General features: G+C 35.3%; 2 long non-coding RNA genes across 2 annotated transcripts in view; one reads left to right on the top strand and one right to left on the bottom strand.

The window, feature by feature from the left end:
* The window catches only part of LOC149080594 (uncharacterized), a 29,737-nt gene extending 25,608 nt beyond the window's left edge, over positions 1–4,129 (top strand). The window contains exon 3 of the long non-coding RNA XR_016193606.1: positions 3,642–4,129. This is a non-coding gene — a long non-coding RNA (uncharacterized LOC149080594). The remainder of the gene's footprint in view (positions 1–3,641) is intronic.
* LOC149080593 (uncharacterized) overlaps positions 1,129–14,366 on the bottom strand; it is a 57,014-nt gene continuing 43,776 nt past the window's right edge. The window contains exons 3-4 of the long non-coding RNA XR_016193605.1: positions 8,968–9,086; positions 1,129–2,461 (exon numbers count right to left, since the gene is read on the bottom strand). This is a non-coding gene — a long non-coding RNA (uncharacterized LOC149080593). The remainder of the gene's footprint in view (positions 2,462–8,967; positions 9,087–14,366) is intronic.

Raw genomic sequence — 14,366 nt, 5'->3', positions numbered from 1 at the left:
CAAATTCTGCGCCCATGGCACCCCTAAACAAACGTACATGTTGTTCCAGAATGATGTCCCGATAAATTTGGGCTTTCATGGTTCCGGTTTGAACATGAAGATCTGTTCTGGAACCCAGTATAATTCCACCCGAAACGCGAGCAATGCTGCACCACCGTAACGGTGTCGTTCAATGATGTTGTCTTGGTGGTAACGGGTACCTGGCGTTCTCCATATGAAAGTCCGACGTGAATCAGACTGCAAGCTAAACCTGGACTCGTCGGAAAACATCACACAAGCCCACTGTGACGATGTCCACATTGCATGTTCTCTACTCCAGGCTAATCGCTGCCGACAGTGAGTTGCCGTGAGCGGAACACATCTGAGAGGCCTGCGAGCATATAGACCAATATCTCCCAAACGTCTGTACGCGGTTTGCTTTGAAACTGTGGTACCCGTGGCTGCAGATAGCTGACGAGACAGGTCGGATGCTGTGCTCCGTCTGCTTCTTTTGGCAGTTACTGCCAAATACCGGTCTTCATTCGGCGTTGTAACTCGGGGGCGACCTGTACTGTAACGTCTACTGACATTTCCGTTATCTTGGAATCGTTGCCAAAGCCTATAGATGACACTTTGGGCAATTCCAAGTTCCTCGGATACTTCCATCTGAGTACGCCCACATTCCAGGCGGCCGGTAATTCTACCACATAAAAAATCATCCACATGCGTCCTCTGTGTCATAACTATTCGCTTATGGCACTGAGCGCCTTACAGAACTCTTGTGAACAATTTTACTTCTTTGCCACCATTCCTTATATACCCCCCTCTTACACTCTCGTCATTGTGACGTACCATCGGCATCATCTGGTGGCTTCCTGAAATTTGCATATCATTCTTGCAGATGTGTATGATAATTCTACAGGTGAAATTTTTACTTTAGATTTCGATTTCCGTGTGATTCTGAATTATCCTTAATTTATGGACATGAGTGTATTTTCGATTTCAACTAGATATACTGTATTTTATCGCAGGATAGTACTAATATCCAAAAATGTTCAATGCAAATGTTAATTCAAAATCATAATGTGTTACATAAGGCGGAGTTTTTTGATTTTGAATTCATAAAACAAAATGATGAAAACCGTGAAATAAATCTTGAAAATTATTTTATTTGCAAACAATAACTTTTACACGATGTGAAATATTCCAGGTACGATTCCATAACTCTCCTCGCTGTATTTTAATGGTGAACCGTTGATTCTAGAGGCATAACTTCCAATTAAAAATTATGCGAATAACGTGTAAAACTCATACGTCGTTCATGTTGCAAAAGGTTGAATATAAAAATTCACTTTTTATATAGACATCCTGCCATTAAAAACCCAATTAGAAAGTTGTTACACTGCCTTTCCTGAGGCACTTTTCCAAATGCAATGTACAGTAAGATATTTGAATTAAAATACCTAAGCTTTTTTGGAATTCAAATATCTCAACGAATATTGTACTTAGAAACGTGGAGTTTTTTAATTGGCCTCAGGAGAGACAGGGCAACAACTTTTAAATTGGCGTATTGAGTTCAGAATGTGCCCGTATAAAAAGTTAATTTTTACATTTTGATTACTATACAACCCTTTGCAACAGAAATGACGTATTTGAGTTCTTTACGTTATTTGGCTACTTTTTCTAATTGGAATATGCTTCTAGGATCAACGGTTCGCCAGTAAATTGCAGCATGGGGGAATTATGGAATCACCCTGTATAAAAGCCCATTGGGGTGAAAATGTGCCCGAAACTATATGTAATTTTAGAATATAGTGATAACATCAATCTTCAAAGGCTTATCCGAAATTTCTCTTTGCTCACGCCTCAAAGCATCAACAATGGAGAAGACGAGCTTTTACGCTGAGGCTTTCATCATAGTTGAATTGTTGAAGGTGGCTTAGATAAAATGCTATATCAAGTTATTCGTATATATATAGGTAAACACATTACGACAGTGATCAGAAGATAACGATGTTTGGAAGACACACTACCAATAACTTTTGATACACCTCTTAGTGACGGCACGCGTGAAAAGACGCTGCATTCTTATTTGAAGTTGGAATATGAAGCAGGCTGGCGTTGCATAATTTGCGACCGAAACCGAAGTTTGTTTCCGTGGTTCGTTTGATGAGTAAAAGAAGGGAGTGGTGGCAGAAGATGCGGTTAGTGGGTCTGCTTCCCATCAGACGTGCGAACCGAGGCCATTGCTCTCACCTGCGTACTCAGTTGAGTTACTTAACCAAAGAGAGCTCCGGAGATGTTCTACACGAGCGTGCGGCTGGGCCATAACCGTACATCATGTTGGATGCTACTTCGACTCCTTCAATCGAACTCGTTCTCTTCATGGCGGAGGAGCACAATTTCTCTCTGATCTCGGGCATCATTCCGGTGAAAAAGAAAAAGGAAGAGAGAGAGAGCAACTTCATCAAACCTCCGGTACCTGGAATCAAAGACAAATTTATTTAGAATACGTTAAGAGAAGATGGGATGTCAAAGAATTTTCGTGACCCTATTGTCTTATGGATCGATGCCTAAATTTTAGATAAACGTTTCATGCTATTAATGCGGTACGGAAATGCAAGCCTAAAAAAAAAAAAAACAAGTTCCTTAAAAAGTGCTCGGTATAATATTATTTGATGTGTTTTCGTGATGCGATGTGTAATAATGTTCGATTGTTCCATTCAATATTTATTCATTTTGTAAAAAGAATGCGTTTACAGAATAGCCGTATTTTGGCATTATAGAAAATTACTTCAGTCGACTATACTTAAAAGTATTCTGATTCGGTGTTATTCGAAATATTATGTATGGAATAATAAGTATTTGAAGTAATATGTATTAATTCAAAAGTATTCAGAATATACGGCGTAGTTCGAAAGAACTCTCTTTCTCACAGAACTATACTGATGGTTTTTGATAAAAATTTAAATAAATTTCTTCAAGTTTTAGATTTTTTTCTGTGAATATATATACAGAGTGATTCAAAACTCAACGTACAAACTTTTAGGGGAAGGTAGAAAACACAAAAGTAAAATACAATCACATAGGAATATATGACTGGAAACACAAACCTGATCAGCTGGAGGATAAACGAAGATGCAGAAATAACAAGCCAATAATGGGTGAAAAAACGTTTTATTTAGCGATACCTTACATGAGGACAGTACGTGTACACGTTAAGTTTTACACGTGCTCAAAGTTCTTACCATCCACAGTTATGCACGCTTCACAACGGCGACGCATTGATTGTCGAACCATTTCATAAATACCCGGCATCTCGCAGACGTTTGCAGCTGCGACGTGGATAATAAGAACTTTGAGCACTTGTTGTAAAACTTGTGTACACGTACTGTCCTCGTGCAAAGTGTCACTAAACAAAGAGTTTTTCTACCCATTATTGGCTTGTTATTTCTGCATATTCGTTTATCCTCCAGCTGATCAGGTTGGGGTTTCCAGTCATATTTACCTATATGATTATGTTTTCTACCGCCCCTAAAAGTTTGTATATCATATATATATATATATATATATTTATTTATTTATTTATTTATATATATAACACGTTCGGGTATTATAGAATAGTCGGGCAATATGACATACTGGATTCTCTCCGCTTTCAGGTATGACTGTCGAATGGAACAGTGATAAAGTACTTCAAAATGACCCCATGATGCTTTATAGAGTCAGTGTCGCTCTGTTGTCACCATCACCACGGCAGCTATAGGAGAACCTTTGTTTTTCTACTTCCTGATATTTACAAATGTGCCCATTAATTGGAAACTAAGCACAATGTACATCACAAGTGCTTTATTTCATTGTGCTGTGATAATTTTTAGCTTGCGATTCTCTCCGGTTAACGTTAGATGGAACATTTTTTTTTCACAGTTGGCGTGCCGGATAATATGGAATACCATAAGTATTATCTGAGTTATGCTTCAAAATGGAAAGTTTAGTAAAGTGAGAGGGGTCTAGAAATAATGTGTGTCCTGTTCTCTATGGGTCCACCTTGACGGTTTTAGGGCAGATTAGGAATATTGAATTTGTGACTTGTAAATAGACTATGGCACCACCGCATCATCAACAAAAGAAACAGACGATGAAATTTTTATTTTCCATTGTCATAGGCTCATTAAATCTTATTTGATCGATTCGAATTAGTTTTCTTCATTTTGAACCCTCTATTCCTTATTACCCCACAAAAATGATTTTTTTTAAATGCCTTTTTCATACTTAAAATATCCATTTTTAAATACGATACACTTGTCAATGCAAAAACAAAAAACCAAATTTTATAGAAATATAAGTTTCAGGTTTCTTTTCTACCATGTTTCAAATCCAAATAATCGAAAAAATAAAAGTGGTATTCTATATATTTTACCCGAATGTATTCTACATATTTTTTTTCTTTGGCAATCATCTACAACAAAGTTGAAATTCGATAAACCATTACTAAAGGATGGTGTGAATTGTCGTTATATTAGTTTTTTTTTATAGTTCGAAATTGCGCCAAGCAGGTTTCAAAAAAGATAGCGACAGCACATTGTTGCATTTGGAATGAAATTGCACAAACCACCTTTGACTTCTCTTTCTACTTGTATACTCAGCGTGGATATTAATTGATAACTCCATTGTTTCGAATATAAAAATGTATGTCTTTCATTCCTTAATTCATTTAAATACATAAAATGACACTGTTACCAAAAAAAGAATAACTGTGAACTGAAACTAAAAACTTCTGCTGGTCGGTTTTTGTATTTAAAATGCATATGCCAAAAAAAACGCATAGTATAAATTTTACACTATATCTAAACATGAAACCTCAAGTTATTGTAAAATTTTCTGATATTCCTCTCTTTTCAAAGAAGAGAACAAATTTTGTAACTACGTCACTTTTATTTAAATAATAATAATAATAAAGTGATATAAACACACATCGAACAAAGCACTTTGGAACAACGTGATCACTTGGAGCTTCAAGCAGTTTAATTTCTTGACTAAGTGCTTTACTTTATTTCACTCTATCGCTCAATATTTTCTCACCCTCTGTTGTCGTGAGAAAGTTTCTCGGTTTTTAATGGATCGCAGGCGAGTAAACGCATCTACCATAAGAGTTATTCTATCCTTCTTGCTGTTAGTGAAAGCTTTAATTGATGAAGCATTCTTAGCTGAAATTTTATGGTCGAAACGTGGTGCTAATGATTAATAATATACTGTAAGATATCAATCGGCTTTAAATCCACACACGGTTGGTTTTCGCCGTCTTAGTGAGACGAGAAACGTGCTTTTCCTATCGAAGCAACTCATCTTTCGCTCCGTTTGAATGACCTAAGCTGTTCGTGTGTGATGAAACAGAAACCATCTGTGATGGGACAGAACAAAAAGTAAAAAGAAAATGTGAAAGATGAAACCAAATAAAAATTCAAGACATTTCGGCTCAATAAACAGATGCTCTGATTTCTTTATCTCGACGACAACTGCATCTTTAATGAGATAAACGTTTTTTATACATGGGACGTTCATTTCATTTGAACAGAAAATCTGCGAATGCTCGATTCACCTTCGTTGAACGAATGAAAAAAAAAATGTTCGGAACACGGCAAAAAATTGGAAAGGGGCAAGCCGCTTTAAGTATGCAGCATTAAATTGTTTGCGTTTGTATAATAAAAATAGCTAACACCAATCCCCGTTCTTTGTTCCCCTCCTTCCCAGAAGACTTTCAACTTTATCTATCAATCGATGAAGCTCTATTTATGACTTCGAGAACATGCTTCTTCGTTTGGTGCAATTAATAGTGGTCTACTGATAGAAATTTTTTAAGTATCGGCTGTGGCTTTTCAGGAAGTTTCCGTTCGTTCACGCTCCGGCCATAAAATTTTCAGGGAAGGCAAATCGATTTTTACTAAAGTTCTCTTTCATTTTCTATCTGAACGGAACGACCAAGACACACGCCACGATTTTTTGAACCGCAGTGCATTTGTGTACGAACATTCTGCCGAAGCCGTGACTTGATGCCATTTTTGTATATTTTTTCGGTTTTTATCCCCCCGTATAAATATTGGACCATACAATATTGACATTGGTTTCTCGTATTCAGCATGTAAGCGTGACGAGTTTTTTTTTTTTGAACTTCAGTCATGTAACAAAATACTAATACTCACAAGAATTCATCGTATAAATATAATCGCATTGCCTATAAAATACCGCCCACATTACACATCAATGGAGGATTGTACATACTCAAAATGTCCATACAATACTTATATACCTCTAGGACAAATTTACACACAATACCCTTCCTCGATAATTGATCTTAAATTCAAAGTATTAGACACTTTATATGTAAAGAATCATACATACAATATTTTAATTTATATTTTGCGCAAAGGGGTTCCGAAATTTTTCTTTCCCAGTTTAACAAAAATTCCTAACTCTTGTGTTGTGTTATGCTTTGTTTCGTTTCACCTACTATCGATGTGCGTGTGTTTTGTTTGAAACCATAAGTACAATTATAAAATTAGCCCTTTTATTTGTTTCCAAAATATTCTCACGCGAGTATTCTCATGCAAGTACCACATGTGTAACATTAATAGACAAATGCAAAATTGTCGTTAAGCTGGAGGTCCTACCCTGATTTGCCATTTTGTGAGCATAAAAAGACTGTGGTGTAGCAAAATGATCGAAATGAAACACCAACAAAGAAGACTAATACATAGCATTGCACTGTGTTAGCGATAGAGAAAAAGTTACCCGATTTTTTGAACCAAGTTATTTTTAATGCAATAGTGAAACAGAAAAAATAATTGAAAAACAGTCTGCAGATGCTATTAATACATTTAGGCTTCATTCCGAGTTAATAATATACATAATATTTTTTCGAGTTAATTCATCTGGAGCAATGTTTTCAAATGCAGCAAACGATTTTCAAACGTGTTTTTTGAAGATTCGTATTTTTCGTTATACTTTGTTGCATGCAAAACTAAATTTCTCGAAAAGTACGCAAGACATTCTAATGAATTTTTTCAATGTTGTTTCACTTAATACTAGTTGTGCAATGAACTAAGAACTTGAATATATGTTCAGAATTCAACTTTATTCAACTTTGTTCATTTTTGTCGCACCACGGTCATTTTCTGCACACGAGGGATGATTAGACTTTGACCCTACGACCGAACAGCAGCATTCTACATTCTGCCTTTTTTTATACTCACCGAGAGATTGGTGCGCTAACCCCTGGGTGTGGGACTCCGTGTGATAGAAATCGTTTTCTGCAGTCATATTGTCGCCATTTCTGTTGTACCTGCGCGTCAGGAAATTTTCTGACAAGGACGAGTCGGGTATCAAACTCGTGACACTTTTACGCATCCTTTGGTACTTTAAGCGAGTATCTTACGACCTGGGGGGCTACCGCGCCCCAGAGTTTAACATTTTACAACTGTTTGAATAAAATATTGGATTTTTTTGTTAAAATTCACGTATTGTTTCACGAAAATTCCCATATTTCAAAGAATATTTAGTGTACCATAGAACTTTTAGTTCATTGCGCGAAAAACTGTTATGGTAACGTACTGTATCAAAATTAATTGAATATAAGTGATAGTTTTGGTGCATAATATTTGGCAACAAAAATAAATTAATTTCGAGCACAAAAAGTTAGCTCAAAAAGTTTTAATTGCTCAAAAGTTATCAAAATATCTCAGAAATTTTACTGGATTTCTTTATATTATACTGAGTTATGATTAAAACCACACTTTTTTGTGTGTAGAAACCTTGCTATTTAGAAAAGTGTAGAAAAATAATAGTCAGTTGGCTTAGAAAAATCGGATGATTTTACACTATTGGGATTTTGTTTTTTTCTTCCAATAGTTTAAATCAGTATTTTGTAATTGTACGCGCGAATTAAAAAATTCTTTACATTGAGAACAGAAACCGTTGCAAATATCAAAAAGGTTTTCAGTTTATACGTAACCGTAGTTTATTTATGTTGCTATATTTTATCGAGGAAACATCGTACTTTTTTGAAATATTGAACCTCTTTCGATGACCATATAGTTCAAAACAAATATTTAATAAAAATTTCGTTCATGCATAAACAATTTTTAGTAGGCAATTCAAATTTCCCTCGTTGCGTGTTTCCAGCGTTGATGAATTTCAGTTACCTGGATTGCGGCATGTACGTGCGCATATGTGCATGCTAACTTAAAAAAAAATGAAAATGGATGTTTTTCCTATAGCATCATTGTGAAGTTTCAGACCGTTATGATTTGATTCAACATAAAAAAAAAAACTCTATTTATTTATCACTGCCATTTGGAGCCATACATTCCTGAACAGAAAAAACGATTTGGATTGAGAAGGAGTGATTTCTGTGACTGTGTAAAGCTTTCTTGAGGAGCCGAGAGAAATGGAAAATAACGCTTCTTTCTTGTGGTGTTTCGTCTTTGCGAAGATTTTTACTTTTATAAACTGCCGTTTCTAGCCAGCCATTACCGTTGTGTTCAGTTGTAGATTTGTGCTAAAAAATGGCATAGTATAAAACACTACGTTGATCCACAGAACTTCGAAAAGAACATATATATATATATATATATATATAAGCCCTGACAATAGAAAATATAGCGTTAGTTCGTAAAAGTCTTGCAGACAATGTGTATAAATATTTTGTATGTGAAAACAATTACTAGTAATATTGAGCATCGTTCCTTGAACAATAAATGGCTCTGTATATCATTCAATCTACGTGAAACCAATTTCTTTGGAAGTTATGAAGGGACACATAATGAAGATTGCTGTTAGCCGACTTTGAGTTATAGCTGTCATGGCTTCTAATATCCATGTTTTCAGCCACATCAATAAATATTTAAAAATATATGTTTATATTAGAACGGAGAATCTTTGTGTTCAGAATTAAAAAAAAAATATTGAAGTTTTAAATGCATAGATACATACACTCTCCGGACAGAAACTTAGACCCTCTCAGTAACATCCGCGTAGAGGTTGAAAACATTACAAATCAGTTGATGAAGTGCTTATCTCCTAGCCAAGATACATTGAGAAAGTTCCTCATTCTATAAGTAATAAATAAAATCAGTTAATGAAGATTGATGGATCCCATAAAAGAGTATTTACATGTCTTAAGGTAGTTAGTGGTCTAGAGTATTTAAAACTGAAAGTTAATTCACATAATCATAACCGTATATCTTCGTTTTTCCACTCCACCACTGACGAGAACTAAATGCTACTTCGTCACGTTAAAAAGATGTAAATCTGATCGATTCCATTCAGAGTAAGCGGGGTTTAATAGGAAGATAAATTTCTGAAAATATATTTTGGTTTTTTTTCAGACAGTATCTAATAAACATGAAAGGATCATAATGCATAATCTCTCATTTCTCTCTATTACATGCGTGTGTACTGGAGAGAAATAGACCTCTCGATATGACCATTTTTTTTTGGCCCAATATATCAAGGAAACAGATATTTTCTGGATATTATACCGAGATGAACTCAGAGTCGCAGTCGATTCGTCCGTATCAGATGACTTTTCTTTCCGAGTTTACCTTAGCATAATATCCAGAAAATATCTGTTTTCTTGTGTGTACTAGATTTCAAAAATTTAGACCAATTGTTTAGAAAAGAGTATGTGTGGGAAACGTGTATCTCTTCTCTAAAAACATTTTCTGCAATTATCATTATCAAACATCCCAATGTGCCGATCCTGCGCCGAAGTTCTCAGAATATAACGCGAACATATTTCAGTGCACTAGCAGAGATTACTAAGCTATCCGGGAGATATACATAGGTATTCACTCAAAAATACTCTTCCGTAAGAAAAATTAAGAGATGAAAATTATTTCAATAAACACTGCTTTCATTACCACATGTTTTTTATGCTATCAACAAAACTATCCGCGTATTTTCCCTTGCTTAGCAGCAAAGTTTGATGCCTGAAGATGTAGATTATCTGTACATCGAAGGGAAAAAAACACACACAAATAATCAACACACATTTTTTTGCATCCTCATCTTCTTCATATTATCTAAACTTTTCATGTGTTCCCCCGCCAGCTGTTTCCATCACGGAGAAACACAACTGCTACACTCTAACACAAATTCATTATTATTTTCAACTGAGAAGTAGAGGAAGAGAAAAAAAAATGGAAGGTGATCGTAAATTCATAACAAAGGGCGAAGAAAAAGGTATAAGAGAATAGACGGATAATTAATTTTTATGACACGATATTGAAAAGTGATTGTTTTTTATTTATCGTTCATGTCTATTAATTTTACACGTGAACATTTACTTACATTATTTATTATCGAAATTATTTTAATATATTTAAGGGCTGAAATTAAATCAATCTATGTGAGTTAGTCCAAACCACAATACGAATATGTACAGCCGAAATTGAAGTTGATTTCTATACACGACCACCATTTATAATATTCTATGAATAAATCGATCCGAACACATTTGAGTTTTAAAAAACAAAAGACGCGAGCTGCCTACATATGGTGTCCTGTAAATCCCAATTCAGCCTTTATCTCATCATCCGCTCGTTGTAGAGGTATGGTTTCAATCTTAAAAATGCTCAAAGTGTGTTCAGAAATGACCCATTACCAGTTTTGAGAATGAAAAAACACAGTGTGAAACAAAATAAAAAACTTATCTAAATTATTTTTATACGGACCTCTAACCTTTAATTAGAAAGTTGTTTTCTCGTTTCTTCTGAGGCTAACAAACATATTCCTCGTTTCTAAGCGGAATATTGGCTGAGATATTTGAATTCGAAATCTGAGAAACCTTTAGAAATGAGGGAAAGGAGTTAGTTTATGCTGTTCTTTTTCTAAACGTTTCTGCGATATTTTAATTAAAATATCTCAGCCTATATTGCACTTGAAAACGTGGATTTTTTTTAGGCTCAGAAAAAGACAGGAAAACAACCATCCTGAGGTATCTGATTTCTACACGTTATTGTAGAACTCAAAACGATCCATTAGAAAAAAGATACCTTTTCTAATTGGATGCATGCCTCTAAGATCAACGGTTCACCAGTAAAATGATCTGCGTGCTGTTACCTATGCACCCTGTATACATGTATGAAGTCAGAAACAGATTTTTTTGCTACTGTAAAAATATATTGAGTAACGAAACGCGCGGTGTTATGTTCGTACAAAATGACCATAATGCATGCTACACGTGGAATAAGAAAATTTCTTGCATCTCTCATGATTTCATAGACAGCATGATTAGCGTAGCCAATTTTCTGTAGCTTTACGATTTTATTGAAAGAAATAATAGGTCGTTCACATAAGCTATAGTGGTTTTCTACTGTTGTAATTGTTGTTTGTTCAAAATAAAACTTATTCATAGTTTGTAACTTATTTCTTTCGTCCGTTAAAAATAGCCAATTTCCATTCGAATCAGTTGTTTTTTTGAAACCAAATGAAGAAGAAAAAAAAAGTAAGGTTTTTTTTTGTAAGGGATTCAAGTGAATGTATAATGATATAAATAATAATAGACTGTAAAACGTTGCGTGACATAGAAATATAGTGATAGGGTTTTCGAGTTCAGGGATTTCATTTCTTGTTATAGAGAGTTTTTTATTTATATGTTGAAGTTTTTGAAATTAAGTTCCTAAAGGAGAAATAGGAAGGGAAAAAAATTGTAATCTCGAGAATTTGCAATAAAAATAATGAAAAGGAAAAACAATTGGCCCCGAAGCCACAAAAGAGAAAAAATGAGGACAAATAAATGCCATTTCTTTAAATTGAAAAAAAAATCAGGTTAGTAAATTTCACCCGTCAACCTAAAGAGAAAAACACGAAAATGAAAAAAGTGAATATTAAAGTTATAGGGAAGAAGATAGTTTAAATTTTTTTTTGTTCCATTTTCCACCTGCTCCTTCATCTGATTGATAGTCAAAATCTGATATCGATTTTTGTTTCCATTCGAAAACTTTTCGTTTTGCTCTGCCTTGCTGTTTTTAATACAGATATCGTTAAAAAAATAGTTTGTTAATTTGAAGCATAAACAAATGAAGAAAAAAAGCACATTGTATATGTATTAATATTTTGCTATAAGTGCAATTTACGTGATTTTAATCAGTGGGTGAGATTTGCAAATGGGTGAGAATCAACTTGCGGGAGAGAATCAGCAATGATAGCTAGTTATTTTGACTAGTGTATCTGGAAGTCACAGACTAGAATTAAAATTTTCTCTGTTGGTTACGGGCGCGGTAACCTCAGTTCGGTTATTCTTCTACTGCAGGATGTTCAGAAGTTTACTGAATTCGAAACCCGCTACTGCTTGTCGTGAATCTTTCCCGACAAAGAGATAGTTTCTTCACTTATGGAAGAGAGATGGTAATAAGGCATAGGTTTTTAATTGGCGGGGTTCCGTGACAGCATTTTTGATGTTCCGCATGATCAAATGCCACGGAACCCTTAAAAATGCCAGAATCCGGAGAACTTTTAAAGAAGAAAACAGTCTTGTTCCCAATACTTGCAAAGCTCTTCTTTATTTTGAATTTTAACGGGATGATTTTTTTCAAAAAAAATCAGAGCACTTGGATGACTGAACATCACATTTTTTTCACATCGAATTTTAACCAAAAGCTTAAGAAGTTCATAAATGTCATTTTCGGTTTCATCAGGAAATTATAAGTTGCAAGAGCGATGTTTATTTGGAAATTTTGTATCCATTAGAAGTAAGAATTCTCGAATTGCAGAATTTATATGTACTTTAGGGGGTGGGGGGGGGCACCTACTGAAATTCCATCTAAACACACGAGTTCCACCCTGGTACGGCAGGGGGACCCATGGCCCCCACATCCTGCAGTAGGGCCTGTAGGCTGGGATCTTTGGTGGGGCCCCAAGGCCAGACTGTTCACGGGATCTTCTATTATGAATTTATATGGTGAAAAAAAATGATGAGAATAATCTATTGGGCCCCCAGGCTGGAGCCCTGTCAGTTCCACCTCTTATAGGGACCATGATGGAACCGTATTTGCTTAGGGGCTTCAACAATACGATCTGGTACAATGATTTATGACAATGAATATGTATAGGTGGTGCCTATGTTCTCTTAGGCCCAGGAGCTGTGATGCTGTTGAGACAGCAGCAACGAAACACTTTTTTGGGATAAATATTAAAAAAAAAAAAAATTGAGTTCCGTAGAAAAATCTCATCATCATCAAGGGTTCCGCAAATTCCGCGAGAATTTTTACGTTCTAAACCCCTTTACTAAGGTTACCGCACGGGCAGCATAAGAGATATCCATGCTGGATGGGTTGTGTAATACCCTCTCGGTGAGAGACAGGATAAAGCTGCCCGATATTAGCTTTAAAGTGTTGGTACCGGTTTAATTAGCTATCGTATTCGTAAAACGACCTTGGTGGTACAAAAACTATCTCTACTTTAAAATAATAATTATTTCGTTTGAATATATTTTCAGCGCATTTGAAGAAATTGACAATGAAGTCTTGCCTGTAGAATACCCGATATTCTAACAATATTAATCAATAAGTATCTCAGTCTATAATTTCCTTTTACCGTCGTTCCCTTCGCATAATCCACGGTTATACATAAAAAACGTCGGAATTTCTTAGTCCGGAAATATAAACCACAACGCTTTATCTGCAGTCTTTTTATTTTCTGAGAAGTTAAAATAAAAATACTTATTATATAGAAAAATATTTTTAAAATAAATTGGTTTTTTTTGAAGATTTATAGATGGCCGCGTATATATACACTCATGTCCATAAATTAAGGATAATGCCAGCTCCGGCAAATAAAGGTTCAGAAACAAAACAAACGTTACTTATTCATAAAGCCCATTTATTAAACAAAAGATAAAGAACAAAAACGATGGTGTATGTATGATACCATTCAAAAAACTACGATTTTTGCTCCCTGGAGCAATTGTAAAAAATAGCTCCTTTACAAAAACTTACTATTACATGGGTGGTATGATGGTTAATACATTGTATGTCTCCCATGCGATGAAATACAGTCCGTACAACGCCTAGACATGCTGAGTATCAAATTATCGATCTGATCTTGGGGAAGATCACTCAGCCAGCAATGCTCTCCGAAGTTCCGGTACACATGTAGGAGGTGGTTGACGGGCTGCAACTTGTCGGCCAAGCATGTCCCACACATGCTCTATCGGATTCAAGTCAGGTGAGAATGCTGGCCATTCCATACGGGTTATATCTTCACATTCAAAGCATTCGTTTACTATGTTTGCTCGGTGAGGACGGGCGTTGTCATCCATAAACACAAATTCTGCGCCCATGGCACCCCTAAACAAACGTACATGTTATTCCAGAATGATGTCCCGATAA

Source organism: Pholcus phalangioides, unplaced genomic scaffold (assembly GCF_987345545.1).
Source record: "Pholcus phalangioides strain wild (caught in Gottingen) unplaced genomic scaffold, Ppha-v1.0 ptg000011l_1, whole genome shotgun sequence".
Lineage (NCBI taxonomy): Eukaryota > Metazoa > Arthropoda > Arachnida > Araneae > Pholcidae > Pholcus > Pholcus phalangioides.
This window is presented reverse-complemented; position numbering and strand designations above follow the sequence as displayed.